Raw genomic sequence first — 13957 nt, 5'->3', positions numbered from 1 at the left:
AAGATGAAGCAGGGACCAGTGTTGATCAAAGTCTGTACAGAAGCATGATAGGGAGCTTACTATATTTAACAGCTAGCAGACCCGACATCACCTATGCAGTAGGTGTTTGTGCAAGATATCAAGCCAATCCTAAGATAAGTCACTTGACTCAAGTAAAGAGAATTCTGAAATATGTAAATGGCACTAGTGACTATGGGATTATGTACTGTCATTGTTCAAATCCAATGCTGGTTGGGTATTGTGATGCTGATTGGGCTGGAAGTGCAGATGACAGAAAAAGCACTTCTGGTGGATGCTTCTATTTGGGAAACAACCTTATTTCATGGTTCAGCAAGAAGCAGAACTGTGTGTCCCTATCTACAGCAGAAGCCGAGTATATTGCAGCAGGAAGCAGCTGTTCACAGCTAGTTTGGATGAAGCAGATGCTGAAGGAGTACAATGTCGAACAAGATGTCATGACATTGTACTGTGACAACATGAGTGCTATTAATATTTCTAAAAATCCTGTTCAACACAGCAGAACCAAGCACATTGACATTAGACATCACTATATCAGAGATCTTGTTGATGATAAAGTGATCACACTGAAGCATGTTGACACTGAGGAACAAATAGCAGATATTTTCACAAAGGCTTTGGATGCAAATCAGTTTGAAAAACTGAGGGGCAAGCTGGGCATTTGTTTGCTAGAAGAATTATAGCAACTACAGCAATCTGAACGTGCCCAAACGAATCACTTAACATTAATAGCACGTTCACCACAAAGCAAATTCGACCGTTGCCTCACACGCCCCTCTACATTCTTCATTCAAATTTATATCTGCTTGGCATTCGTGTTTTCACCAGCATTTTCCAATAATTCTCTGAGATTTACGAAATCATTCCAAACGCTCTGTTTTTCCATGGCTACCTCACCAAAAGAAACTGCAGCTTCTGGTTCACCATCTGTCCCGTCATCTCCACACCAGGAACAACCTGAATTCAACATCCAACCCATCCAAATTATTCCTGGTCAAGCCTCTGTCCCTGAGAAACTGGTTCCCAGAAGACCACAGGGAGTGAAGATTGCTGAAAACCCTAGCCCTGCAACGAGTCCTAGGGAAGTAGACACGGAGATGGACAAGAAAATACGCAGCATTGTGAGTAGCATCGTGAAAGACGCCTCTGTTCCTGAAGCTGATGAAGATGTCCCAACATCGTCCAACCCAAATGTTTCTGTGCCTGATGTCAAGAAAGATGTTCCAACATCTTCCGCTCCAAATGCTGAAGCACTCCCTTCACCCAGTGAAGAGGGATCAACTGAGGAAGATGATCAAGCCGCAGAGGAGACTCCTGCACCACGGGCACCAGAACCTGCTCCAGGTGATCTCATTGACTTAGAAGAAGTCGAATCTGATGAAGAACCCATTGCCAACAGGTTGGCACCTGGCATTGCAGAAAGGTTACAAAGCAGAAAAGGGAAGACCCCCATTAAGAGGTCTGGACGAATCAAAACAATGGCCCAGAAGAAGAGTACTCCAATCACTCCTGCCACATCCAGAAGAAGCAAGGTTGCTATCCCCTCCAAGAAGAGGAAAGAAATTTCGTCATCCGATTCTGATAAGGATGTCGAACTAGATGTCTCGACATCTAAGAAGGCCAAGACTTCAGGGAAAAAGGTGCCTGGAAATGTCCCTGATGCACCATTGGACAACATCTCTTTCCACTCCATTGGCAATGTTGAAAAGTGGAAATATGTGTATCAACGCAGACTTGCGGTTGAGAGAGAACTGGGAAGAGATGCCTTGGATTGCAAGGAGATCATGGACCTCATCAAGGCTGCTGGACTGCTGAAGACTGTCAGCAAGTTGGGAGATTGCTATGAAGGCTTAGTCAGGGAATTCATTGTCAACATTCCCTCTGACATATCTAACAGAAAAAGTGATGAGTATCAAAAGGTGTTTGTCAGAGGAAAGTGTGTTAAATTCTCCCCTGCTGTGATTAACAAATATCTGGGCAGACCTACTGATGGAGTGATAGATATTGATGTTTCTGAGCATCAAATTGCCAAGGAAATCACTGCCAAACGAGTCCAGCATTGGCCAAAGAAAGGGAAGCTTTCAGCAGGAAAGCTAAGTGTGAAGTATGCCATTCTGCACAGGATTGGAGCTGCAAACTGGGTTCCCACCAATCATACTTCCACTGTTGCCACAGGTTTGGGTAAATTTCTGTATGCTGTTGGAACCAAATCCAAATTTAATTTTGGAAACTATATCTTTGATCAAACTGTTAAGCATTCAGAATCTTTTGCTATCAAATTACCCATTGCCTTCCCTACTGTATTGTGTGGCATTATGTTGAGTCAGCATCCCAATATGTTAAACTACACTGACTCTGTGATGAAGAGAGAATCTCCTCTATCCCTGCATTACAAACTGTTTGAAGGGACACATGTCCCAGACATTGTCTCGACATCTGTCTCGACATCAGGGAAAGCTGCTGCTTCAGGTGCTGTGTCCAAGGATGCTCTGATTGCTGAACTCAAGGACACATGCAAGGTGCTGGAAGCAACCATCAAAGCCACCACAGAGAAGAAGATGGAGCTAGAACGGCTGATCAAAAGGCTCTCAGAGAGTGGCATTGATGATGAAGAAGCAGCTGAGGAAGAAGGAGAAGCAGCTGAAGAAGAAGAAGAAGCTGCTGAGGAAGAGGAAGATGCAGCAGAAGAGACAGAATCCGATGATGATTCTGAAGCCACCCCATGATCATCAGACCTTTAATTTTGTTTTTACTTTTATTAGATATAGGGGCATGTTCCTTTGAACAATTCATTGTTATTGGTCTGTACTATTTGCACATTAATTTCATGCATCCTACTTTTGCCAAATTTGTGTCTAAAAAGGGGGAGTAATAGTATTATGCTTGCTATTATGCATGATTCTGAGTAGTAGGATACTATGTATGATGTATGGCAGTAGGAAACGATGTATGCATGATTCATGATTTTGAGGGGGAGCTGTATGACGTTGAGGGGGAGACTGCTGCTGCTGATGATGACTGATGATTGATGTAAGCTACTAGAAGATGCTGCAGTAGGAGCATGAAGACAGGGGGAGCAGATAGCGGATGTCACATGAGATGTCTCGACATCCTGGAAAAGACTAGTAGCTGATAGAAGATGAAGCAGTAAGCATGAAGACAGGGGGAGCAGAAGCAGAAAGCTGATGTCACGCGAGATGTCTTGACATCCTGGAGAAGACTTGTAGATTAGCAACTTGAAGAATTTCCGCTGTGCTTGATTACTCTGAAAATGGAAGTTGCTGATCCCACATGCATAACTGCTCGTACCTGCTCAGGAAGTGTCTAAGTATGTTTTAGACAAAATTTGCCAAAGGGGGAGATTGTTAGTGCTTAGCACTACTGAGTTTAAAAAGGTTGGCTAAGATTTTGTTAAAACATAAGCACTTAGACAATGAAGGAAAGCTGGAGTTGCTGTCGGATACAATGTCCTGACATCCTGCCCGAGAATACTGGAGTTGCTGTACAATGCAAGATAAAAGTCAAGTGCAGAAGTGAAGCCGCAGGATCCACGATGTCGGATACAATGTCCTGACATCCTGCCCGAGAATACTGGAGTTGCTGTACAATGCAAGATAAAAGTCAAGTGCAGAAGTGAAGCTGCAGGATCCACGATGTCGGACACGATGTCCTGACATCCGGCCCGAAAATACTGGACATATAAATCTGTTATATCTTTAACAGATTATTGTGCAGTTAGCAAGAGATTAGAAGATCTATCTTTAGGAACGAATTAAAAGATCATTAAAGTTCGAATTTCAAAGTAGAAGAGTTCGTTCAGGGATTAAAGATTAAAGATTAAAGATTCAAACTAAAAGATCAAAAGTTATCTTTTAGTTCTTTAACTGCAGATTTTTCAGAAGAAGATAGATCTCCTCCAGCATCAAGAACTTGCAGCCCAGAATCGTACACGGCTATATAATCATGGAGGCTGCACGAGTTCTGTACCAAGTCCGGGATTGAAGAGTTAGTTTGTGAGTTTTTGGGACTTGAGTCTTTTGTGAGCCACCTTGATGGTACCCTAGCATCAAGTGTTGGACCTATGTGTGTAGAGTTGATCTCTTGTGTCTAGAGTTGATCTCTAGTGTGTAGAGTTGATCTCTTTTGTACAGAGTTGATCTCTGATGTGTCTTTGAATTAATTGTAAACACGAGAGTGTGAGTGAGAGGGAGTGAGCAGAGGTTCTCATATCTAAGATTGGGTCTTAGGTAGAGATCGCACGGGTAGTGGTTAGGTGAGAAGGTTGTAAACAGGGGTTGTTAGACCTTGAACTAACACTATTGAGAGTGGATTTCCTCCCTGGCTTGGTAGCCCCCAGATGTAGGTGAGGTTGCACCGAACTGGGTAAACAATTCTCTTGTGTTATTTACTTGTTTAATCTGTTCATACGGACACACATAAACTGCATGTTCTGAAGCGTGATGTCGTGACATCCTGTACGACATCTGTCCCCTGGTATCAGAATTTCAGGTATAGGTAAAGATTCATGGTCATTGGTGCACAGCCATTTGCTTAAAGAATTTGCCAAATAGTATGATGAGTATATCAACCTCCTTGGTGGCATAGACAGATTTGAGAAATTAAAGAGGTCCCTACTTGTTGATGGATTATCCATGGTATGTAATTTATGTTTTGTTTTTTTATTTAAAATTTAATTTAAATAAATGTAATTTGTATAACTGGTTCACGTAGGTTACTATAGATAAGTGGATAGATATAACCAGCATGGGATATGTCATTGCATCAAGCTTATGGAAGCAATGTCTTCCAAGGTTATTTCGATGATGCCAAAGAATCAAGAGTCAAGCAAAATCCAAAGATTCAAGAATCAAGTTTCAAGAATTAAGATTCAAGAATAATCAAGATCAAGATTCAAGTCTCAAGATTCAAGAATCAAGAGAAGACTCAATCAAGATAAGTACTAAAAAAGTTTTTCAAAATATTGAGTAGCACAAGAAGTTTTCACAAAATCATTACCAAAGAGTTTTACTCTCTGGTAATCGATTACCAGAAGGTAGTAATCGATTACCAGTGTTTTAAAACGCTAAGATTTCAAATTTCAAGAGTTATAACTTATGTTTAAACAGTTTTAAAGTATTTTAAACTTGTGTAATCGATTACAAAATACTTGTAATCGATTACCAGAGCTTCTAAATGTTTTAATTTTCAAAATTCAAAATGAAAAGTCATATCTGTTGATGTGTAATCGATTACACCTTAATGGTAATCAATTACCAGTGACTGATTTTGAAAAATACATTTCCAAAAGTCACAATTCATCAAGTGACTTGTTTCTGAAGATTTTTTCAAAAGTCACAACTTTTTAAGTGACTAGTTTTAAAGAAATTGCCAAGAGTCACAAGCTTTGACTTGAGTCATCAAGAGATTATAAATATGTGACCATGGCATGAGTTTCAAGAACAATCAATTATCATCATCAATCATCTTTGAATCATCTATCTTTCAATCTTTTTCAACATCATCTCTCAAGCATCTTTCAATCAATCTTTCAATATCTTTCTACAGAATTTTCTGATTCATTTCTCTTCATCTTTCTAAGAGTTTTTTATCAACACTTTCTCTTCCAAGAAAAGTTTTTTGTTCAAAAACTTGTGTTATTCATCTTTTTCATTCTCTTCTCCCTTTGCCAAAAGAACGAAGGACTAACCGCCTGAATTCTTTTGTGTCTCTCTTCTCCCTTACAAAAGATTCAAAGGACTAACCGCCTGAGAATTCTTTTGATTCTTCCTTTCCCCTTAAGCAAAAGATTTCAAAGGACTAACCGCATGAGATATCTTTTGTTTCCCCTCACAAAGATTCAAAGGACTAACCGCCTGAGAATTCTTTGTCCCAACACATTGGAAGGTACATCCTTTGTGGTACAAGTAGAGGGTACATCTACTTGGGGATTGTTATACTGAGAACAAGAGAGGGTACATCTCTTGTGGATCAGTTCAAGTAGAGGGTACATCCACTTGGTTTTTTTCAAAGAGAACAAGGGAGGGTACATCTCTTGTGAATCTTTGGCTTGTAAAGGATTTTACAAGGTTGAAAGAAATCTCAAGAACCGCAGGTTGCTTGGGGACTGGATGTAGGCACGGTTTGTGGCCGAACCAGTATGAATCTTGTGTTTGTCTTCTTCCCTACACTCTTTAATTTCCGCTGTGTACTTTTAATTACCGCTTTTACTTTTGGTTAAGTTTTTATTTCTGTTCTTTACTTTCTTAACTTAGTAGTAAAAGCCTATTTGAATCTAGTAAATTAAGAAGGATAGTTTTTTAATTAGTCAAGACACGTTCATAATTAATTCAACCCCCGCCCCCTTCTTAATTATTCCGAGGTCACTTGATCCAACAAAGGTATAATGTTATCATTGTATCGTTATCTCTGCAAGCATGTAGATTCATCGTAATCCTATTTTTAAATTTATGAAATTAATTGTCTTATCATAACTTGAAATTTTTTGTGCATGTGTAACAAGTTTATTTAAGAGACCATTGTCCCTTACCGCCTCTAGCTTTGTTATGGTCTAGAAATTGTCATCCTCAGGCAAAGTAGTGACCAACTCCATATATTAGTAGAATGCAATAGTACAGAAATTTGATGATGTTGAATTGAGACTATGTTGATTTAAGTGAAGAGTGAACATTTAGGTACCTATGACATTGTAATGTACTACAATAATATATAGTCGTTTCATTGGAAATTCATGTGTGGAAAATAAGGTTTAGTGTTACGCTTTAGGGTTAACACAAATGTTATTAATTTTTTTTAACATGTGGAAAATAAGGTTTGTGTTTTAATTTATGTGTGTTGATATAAGAGGTTGTTAAATAATTTACGTTTGTCAATAGTAATATAAAAAAATTCAAATAAAAATTGTAAAAGAGAAATGCTGTCAAATAAAATAAACTAATAAACATAGTCTATAAATTTTCCTAAAAAATTTTAAATGTCTTCATGCATGATCTTTGCGCTGCTTTCGTCACGACCACACATATGCATTGCAATCCACAGTGACACCTCTAGCGATCTTTAGGCAGTCTTGCATGACATCGTATGTTTTTGTGCCTTCAGTCATTATCCTTGGATTGAGCAACCGCTCCAATCTTTCAGCTATTGCTTGACAAGCCTCCTATGACATTCACAACAACAAATAAGGTATTACCATATTGCATGTTTAAATTAAATGAAATTAAGAGCAAGATTAATATATATGTTACCACTGCATGTCTAGGTTGCTCCACATCAGAAGGTGCATGCGCGGGTGCTTCCTCTATAGCTACTATTGTCATTGGGTACTGAGGCATATCTGGTTAGACATATGTCTCATCTTGCACGACAGGTGGATGTCTGGGTGGATCCTCGGGTTGTGTCAGCCTCAAGAATGGATGAGAAATCATGTAGAACCAGTCCATGTAGTCTGGTGCACATTGTCCAGGCACAACATAAATATTTCCCATTGGTGCAAGGTAGTAAGAGAAATGCATCCATCTGTCGTCAATATCTTCCAAGCATAATCTTGAACCCGGAGAATATGGAGGAATCTTCTGAACATACCCAAACTACCGTACAACCCTCTCTGGTCGGTGTATAACAACAACGGGACCCCATCGAATATGTATGGAAAAACACGAAATCATATCGAAGTCTCTAACTGCATGGTTGTCACCGTAAGGCATCCAACATACATCAGTAGTTATCAATCGATCTAGATGCTTGCAATATGTCGACGTTGGTAATGCCTTCGTAGAGGTCCAACGATAGGCACGTGGTGACCTTTCATCGTAGTCTTCATCCGTAAAAGCCACAACAATAGATGGAAACTGCTTATAAATCCAACACTGCACAAATTTCATCTGAACAAAAAAAATATTTAAAAAATTAAATAACATTCAATGACAATTACCTATAATAGTGTGATATATCTAGCAAGTTGTCTGCTGCCACTTTTACAAGCATCATTCAAATTATCATACATATGCACTAGGGTTGCAACTCCCCATGCGTAGCTTCCATTCTGAATTAGGTCTTAAAAGGCGTCCAAGAACACTACATGCACGTGTGTTGCACTCTTGTTAGCAAAAAGAATGCAACCTAGCAAATGCAGCAAATAAACTTGAGCTGCTATAGTTCAGTGTCCGGCCTCACATTTGCTATGATAAATCTCTCGTAGCCATGATATTCGTATATATGCCCCATGACACTGTACTATCTTAGCTCTGGCTTCATCTCCACTGACTTCAAGTAACTCCACTAACATCAACACTGCTTTGTCGACATGAAGAGTCTCGAAGCTGGGGAATGTGCCTATGATGGGCAAATGAAGCAAAGAGGCCACTTCATCGAGAGTGATGGTGACCTCTCCTACTGCTAGTTTCCTTATGTCACCTCTCCACAAAAGCCGATATAAGTCCTCGATCGCTAGTGTCCAATGAACATGCAATTAAAGGACTTAATCCTGTGGCAGCTACTAACCCTTCAATTTCAGCAGTAGGCCTCCCGAATTTCTGAACCTTCCTTCCATGGGAGGATAACTTCAATTCAGGACGTTCCTAAAAAAATTTAAACAATTTTAACAATATTAACAAATAATTATTGAAATATAATTTATTTAAAACTATAAATACCTCTCCATTTCAAACAATGATTGCAACATGATCAGCATAGACAGTCAGAACTAATGTGTTGTGTAGCCTGCCTGGAAAACCTTGGGCATCAACAACTACTTCTTCAAGTTGTTGGAAGACCTCTTCAGCTGCGTCAGCCACGTGAGGAGCATCCTCAGCAATAGCGATAGCTTCACATTGCCTATGTGCAGATGCTGTGGGCCTTCGCCGCTGGGAAACTTTATCAAAATCATGATTATCTTCTCTCCCCAAGGCTTTTCCTATAACTCTATCTAAAACACGACCTAAACCTCTAGTTCTAACCATAATCTGTAAATTTGGACATACATACAAATTTATGTCAAAATTCAAACAATACTTCTATCAGTTACAATACAATCATTAATAAATGAAAAAATTATTATATACATACATATATATACATATATATTTTCAAAATTTATTTGTAATCAATTTTATATAGTGAATTAACTTTTTTTATTGAAAATCAACTTAAAAAACACTATAATTAATTACTTACATAAAAAGCAAATATATAATAATCATAAATATATTTATAATTAAAAATAAAACAATAGCTTTTTCAAAACAAAAATGAAAATTATGTATTTTTTTTATTAAAATATATTAACTATTTTAAAAAACAAACAATACGTATTTAAAACCAAAAACAAAATTAATATATTTACAGTTTAAAAAATAAATATTTAAAAACATAATTCAAAATAAACTATTTTTATTTAAAAAACAAACAATACGTATTTAAAAACAAAAATAAAATTAATATATTTACAATTAAAAAAACAACTATTTCAAAACATAATCCAAAATAAACTATTCTTATTTAAAAAACAAACAATACGTATTTAATTACAAAAGGAAAATTAATATATTTATAATTAAAAAATAAATATTTAAAGACATAATTCAAATAAACTATTTTTTATTTAAAAAATAAACAATAAATATTTAAAAAAAAAGAAAATTATATATTTATATTTCATACAAAAAAACTATTTAAAAACAAAAATCAAAATAATACTTTTTATAAAAAAAAAACTTTTACTATTAAAAAAAATATAATTAATTTATTAATAATTAAAAAAAATATAGATTAGGTAATCCGTATAACTCATATGGATTTCACAATCTGTATGACTTATACGGATTAAGTAATCCGTATAAATCATATGAATTATATAATCCATATGAGTTATACGAATTACTTAATTCGTATAAGTCATACGGATTACTTAATCCATATAACTCATATGAATTATGTAATCCATATGTATTATACGGAATCCAATAAACACAAAGCAACCATTAACGCCATCAACGAAGAATACGAAAGCTTACCTTGATGGCACAAATGACATGATGGCGATGGAGACGTCCTCAAAGCCGACAATGGAAGCAGCCAACAACGGTGGCGGGCACAAACCAAGGAAAAGGAATCAAGAAAACGAAGGAAGAAGATGAGACGAAGGGAGATTCCGTATGTACGTACGAATTACAATTTTTTTTTTATAATTTTTTTAAAAAATGCTTTCCATGCAGGATTCAAACCTGTGACTTTTAGGTTATTAACAAGATACTCTAACAAACTGAGCTAATAGGCCAATTATGTCCTAAAATAATTAATGTCGCTATATATAACATTAAAATTTCTAATTATATTTAATGCACATGTAAATTTACATAATAAATTTTATGAAAAATAATTTTGGTGCATTACTTTCTAATGTATATTTACTGCAAATGTAATTTTAATCCGTATGAGCATACGAATTGCCAATTCGTAATCTTGCAGATTACGAATTCGTAAGTTTATGGATTACGAATCTGTAAGTTTTCCAGGGTAATTTTGGAAAAAATGAAAAAATGTTGGATGTATAAGATAAAAGTTGGGTGCACAAAGTAATTCCCTCTTCAATCGCACCTTTTCCAAGGCCCAACCACTCCTCGGAGCCCACTTCTCAACACCCATGTCATCGCCGCCCACTCTGACGTCATCTTCCTCTTCGTCCTCCTCCACCCCTTCTCCGGCACCCTCTTTGTCGTTCGCCTCGGTGGTGTCCTCATCGACGTGAAAACCTCGAAGCCCTCCCTCACCCAAAATCTTAGGTGCCGCCGCATCAAAGGTTGCCACTCCATCAACGCCTCCATATACAAGGACAATTGTGGCGCAAAGAACGGAACCCTAGCTATCTTCGCCAGCGGGGAAGAATCAATGGTTAAGCGTCTAAAACCGTTATTTAGAAGGGCTAAGGTGGTTGTGGAAGGGCTGGTTGGAAGCGGAGGAGAGTGGGCAAAATTCCTGCATGGGGTTACTTTTAGAAACATTTTCCCGAAATGGGTTTGTTTCTAAAGTAATCCCTGCATGGTGCTCTTTTTTACGTAGAGCCCATGCAAATCGCAGGAGAGAATGGCGCTTTCCCTGAGAACGCGACAGCTGGCCATGGTGTCGCCATTCACGATGGCGTGTTGCAGGGGTTGGACTCGCCAGTCAAACTGGCGAGTTGAGGGTGCAGATTTCGTAGGGTGCAGGCAGTAGCAGCAGCAGCAGAGGCTGTTTCCAAGGTTGCAGTCTGCAACGCTGCAGGAAGCGCCATCTTCAATGGCGTTTTGCTTGGCCAAAGGCGCCAGCACCAGCAGCGATTCGCGTTGCCTGAGCTGCTTAAATCCCCCTCTTCGTAGACCATTTCACACGAGAAAAAGAAAAGAAAAGAGAAGATCGGTGCTGTGTTTGAGGAAGAACGAAGGAGTGTTGCTGTGCTGTTTGTATTTGAGCAAACCTCTTCTTTTGTAAGTTTGTTTAATTAATTTTTTATTTTATTTGTATTGTGATGATAATTATAGTTTTATTAATACGTATTAGTAGTATTTTTATAAGTTAGTTTTAGTTAGAATTGATAGTTATAATTTTATTAATATGTGTTATTAGGTTTTTCATCTTAAGTTAGTTTTAGTTAGAATTGATAGTTATAATTTTATTAATATGTGTTATTAGTTTTTTTTTTATCTTAAGTTAGTTTTAGTTAGAATTGATAGTTATAATTTTATTAATATGTGTTATTAGTTTTTTTTTATCTTAAGTTAGTTTTAGTTAGAATTGATAGTTATAATTTTATTAATATGTGTTATTAGGTTTTTCATCTTAAGTTAGTTTTAGTTAGAAATTATAAACTTAATTTAATTTCATAATTATAGTTTTATTAATATGTGTTATTAGTTTTTTTATGTTAAGTTAGTTTTAGTTAGAAATGATAATTTAATATGTGTTATTAGTTTTTTTTTATCTTAAGTTAGTTTTAGATAGAATTGATAATTATAATTTTATTAATATGTGTTATTAGTTTTTTTTATCTTAAGTTAGTTTTAGTTAGAAATTATAAATTTAATTTAATTTGATAATTTAATATGTGTTATTAGTTTTTTTTTATCTTAAGTTATTTTTAGTTAGAATTGATAATTATAATTTTATTAATATGTGTTATTAGCTTTTTTATCTTAAGTTAGTTTTACTTAGAAATTATAAATTTAATTTAATTTGATAATTATAGTTTTATTAACATGTGTTATTAGTTTTTTTATGTTAAGTTAGTTTTAGTTAGAAATGATAAATTTAATTTAATTTGATAATTTAATATGTGTTATTAGTTTTTTTTATCTTAAGTTATTTTTAGTTAGAAATTATAAATTTAATTTAATTTGACAATTTAATATGTGTTATTAGTTTTTTTTTATCTTAAGTTATTTTTAGTTAGAATTGATAATTATAATTTTATTAATATGTGTTATTAGCTTTTTTATCTTAAGTTAGTTTTACTTAGAAATTATAAATTTAATTTAATTTGATAATTATAGTTTTATTAATATGTGTTATTAGTTTTTTATGTTAAGTTAGTTTTAGTTAGAAATGATAAATTTAATTTAATTTGATAATTTAATATGTGTTATTAGTTTTTTTTTATCTTAAGTTATTTTTAGTTAGAAATTATAAATTTAATTTAATTTGACAATTTAATATGTGTTATTAGTTTTTTTTTTATCTTAAGTTATTTTTAGTTAGAATTGATAATTATAATTTTATTAATATGTGTTATTAGCTTTTTTATCTTAAGTTAGTTTTAGTTAGAAATTATAAATTTAATTTAATTTGATAATTATAGTTTTATTAATATGTGTTATTAGTTTTTCTTATGTTAAGTCAGTTTTAGTTAGAAATGATAAATTTAATTTAATTTGATAATTATAGTTTTATTAATATGTGTTATTAGTTTTTTTTTATGTTAAGTTAGTTTGAGTTAGAAATGATAAATTTAATTTAATTTGATAATTTAATATGTGTTATTAGTTTTTTTTTATCTTAAGTTATTTTTAGTTAGAAATTATAAATTTAATATGTGTTATTAATTTTTTTATATCTTAAGTTATTAGTTTTTTTATCTTAAGTTTGTTTTAGTTAGAATTGATAATTATAATATTTGTTATTTATTTGAAATTTGGAGACTATGTGTAATTTTTATTATTAATTTAATTGTATTATATTTTATTGTGTAGGATCAATGGCATCTTCGTCATCATGCGCATCAAGTATACAAACGAGGTCTGGTCCAATTGAGGGTGACGTTTTGTGGATGCAACCCAAGCATGTTTCAGAACATGTTTGGAATGGAGAAGCAGACAGAAAACTACACATCAGACGAGCAGTGCCGACGTATCAAGGTGAAGAACAAATACCAGAGGAAATTGTTCCTCTGCTTCGGCAATGTGGGTTTTATTGGATAATTAAGATGGGATACCTAAAGATAAATGCAGCCTTAATTAGTGCGTTCATTGAAAGATGGAGACCTGAAACCCACACGTTTCACCTGAGATGCGGAGAGGCTACCATTACTCTCCAAGATGTGTCAGTCTTATTAGGTCTTCGTATTGATGGGACACCACTAATTGGTTCAACAAATCTTGATTGGGCCGACTTATGTGAAGAATTATTAGGAGTCCGACCACAGGAAGGCGAACTTGAAGGCAGTGTCGTCAAATTAAGTTGGCTGGCTCACCATTTTTCTCACATAAATATTGATGAGGGTAACGTTGAACAATTACAAAGGTTTACCCGTGCGTGGATCCTTCGATTCATAGGAGGTGTCCTCTTTGTAACAAAAGTAGTAGCAGAGTTCCTTAAGGTACCTAACATTTTTACGTGACTTTGAACAGTGCAGCACGTATGCGTGGGGACCTGCCGTGCTTGCGTATTTATATAG

Source organism: Glycine max (genome assembly GCF_000004515.6).
Source record: "Glycine max cultivar Williams 82 chromosome 20 unlocalized genomic scaffold, Glycine_max_v4.0 Gm20_scaffold_142, whole genome shotgun sequence".
Taxonomy (NCBI): Eukaryota; Viridiplantae; Streptophyta; class Magnoliopsida; order Fabales; family Fabaceae; genus Glycine; species Glycine max.
The sequence above is the reverse complement of the archived record's forward strand: the minus strand, read 5'-3'. Positions refer to the sequence as shown.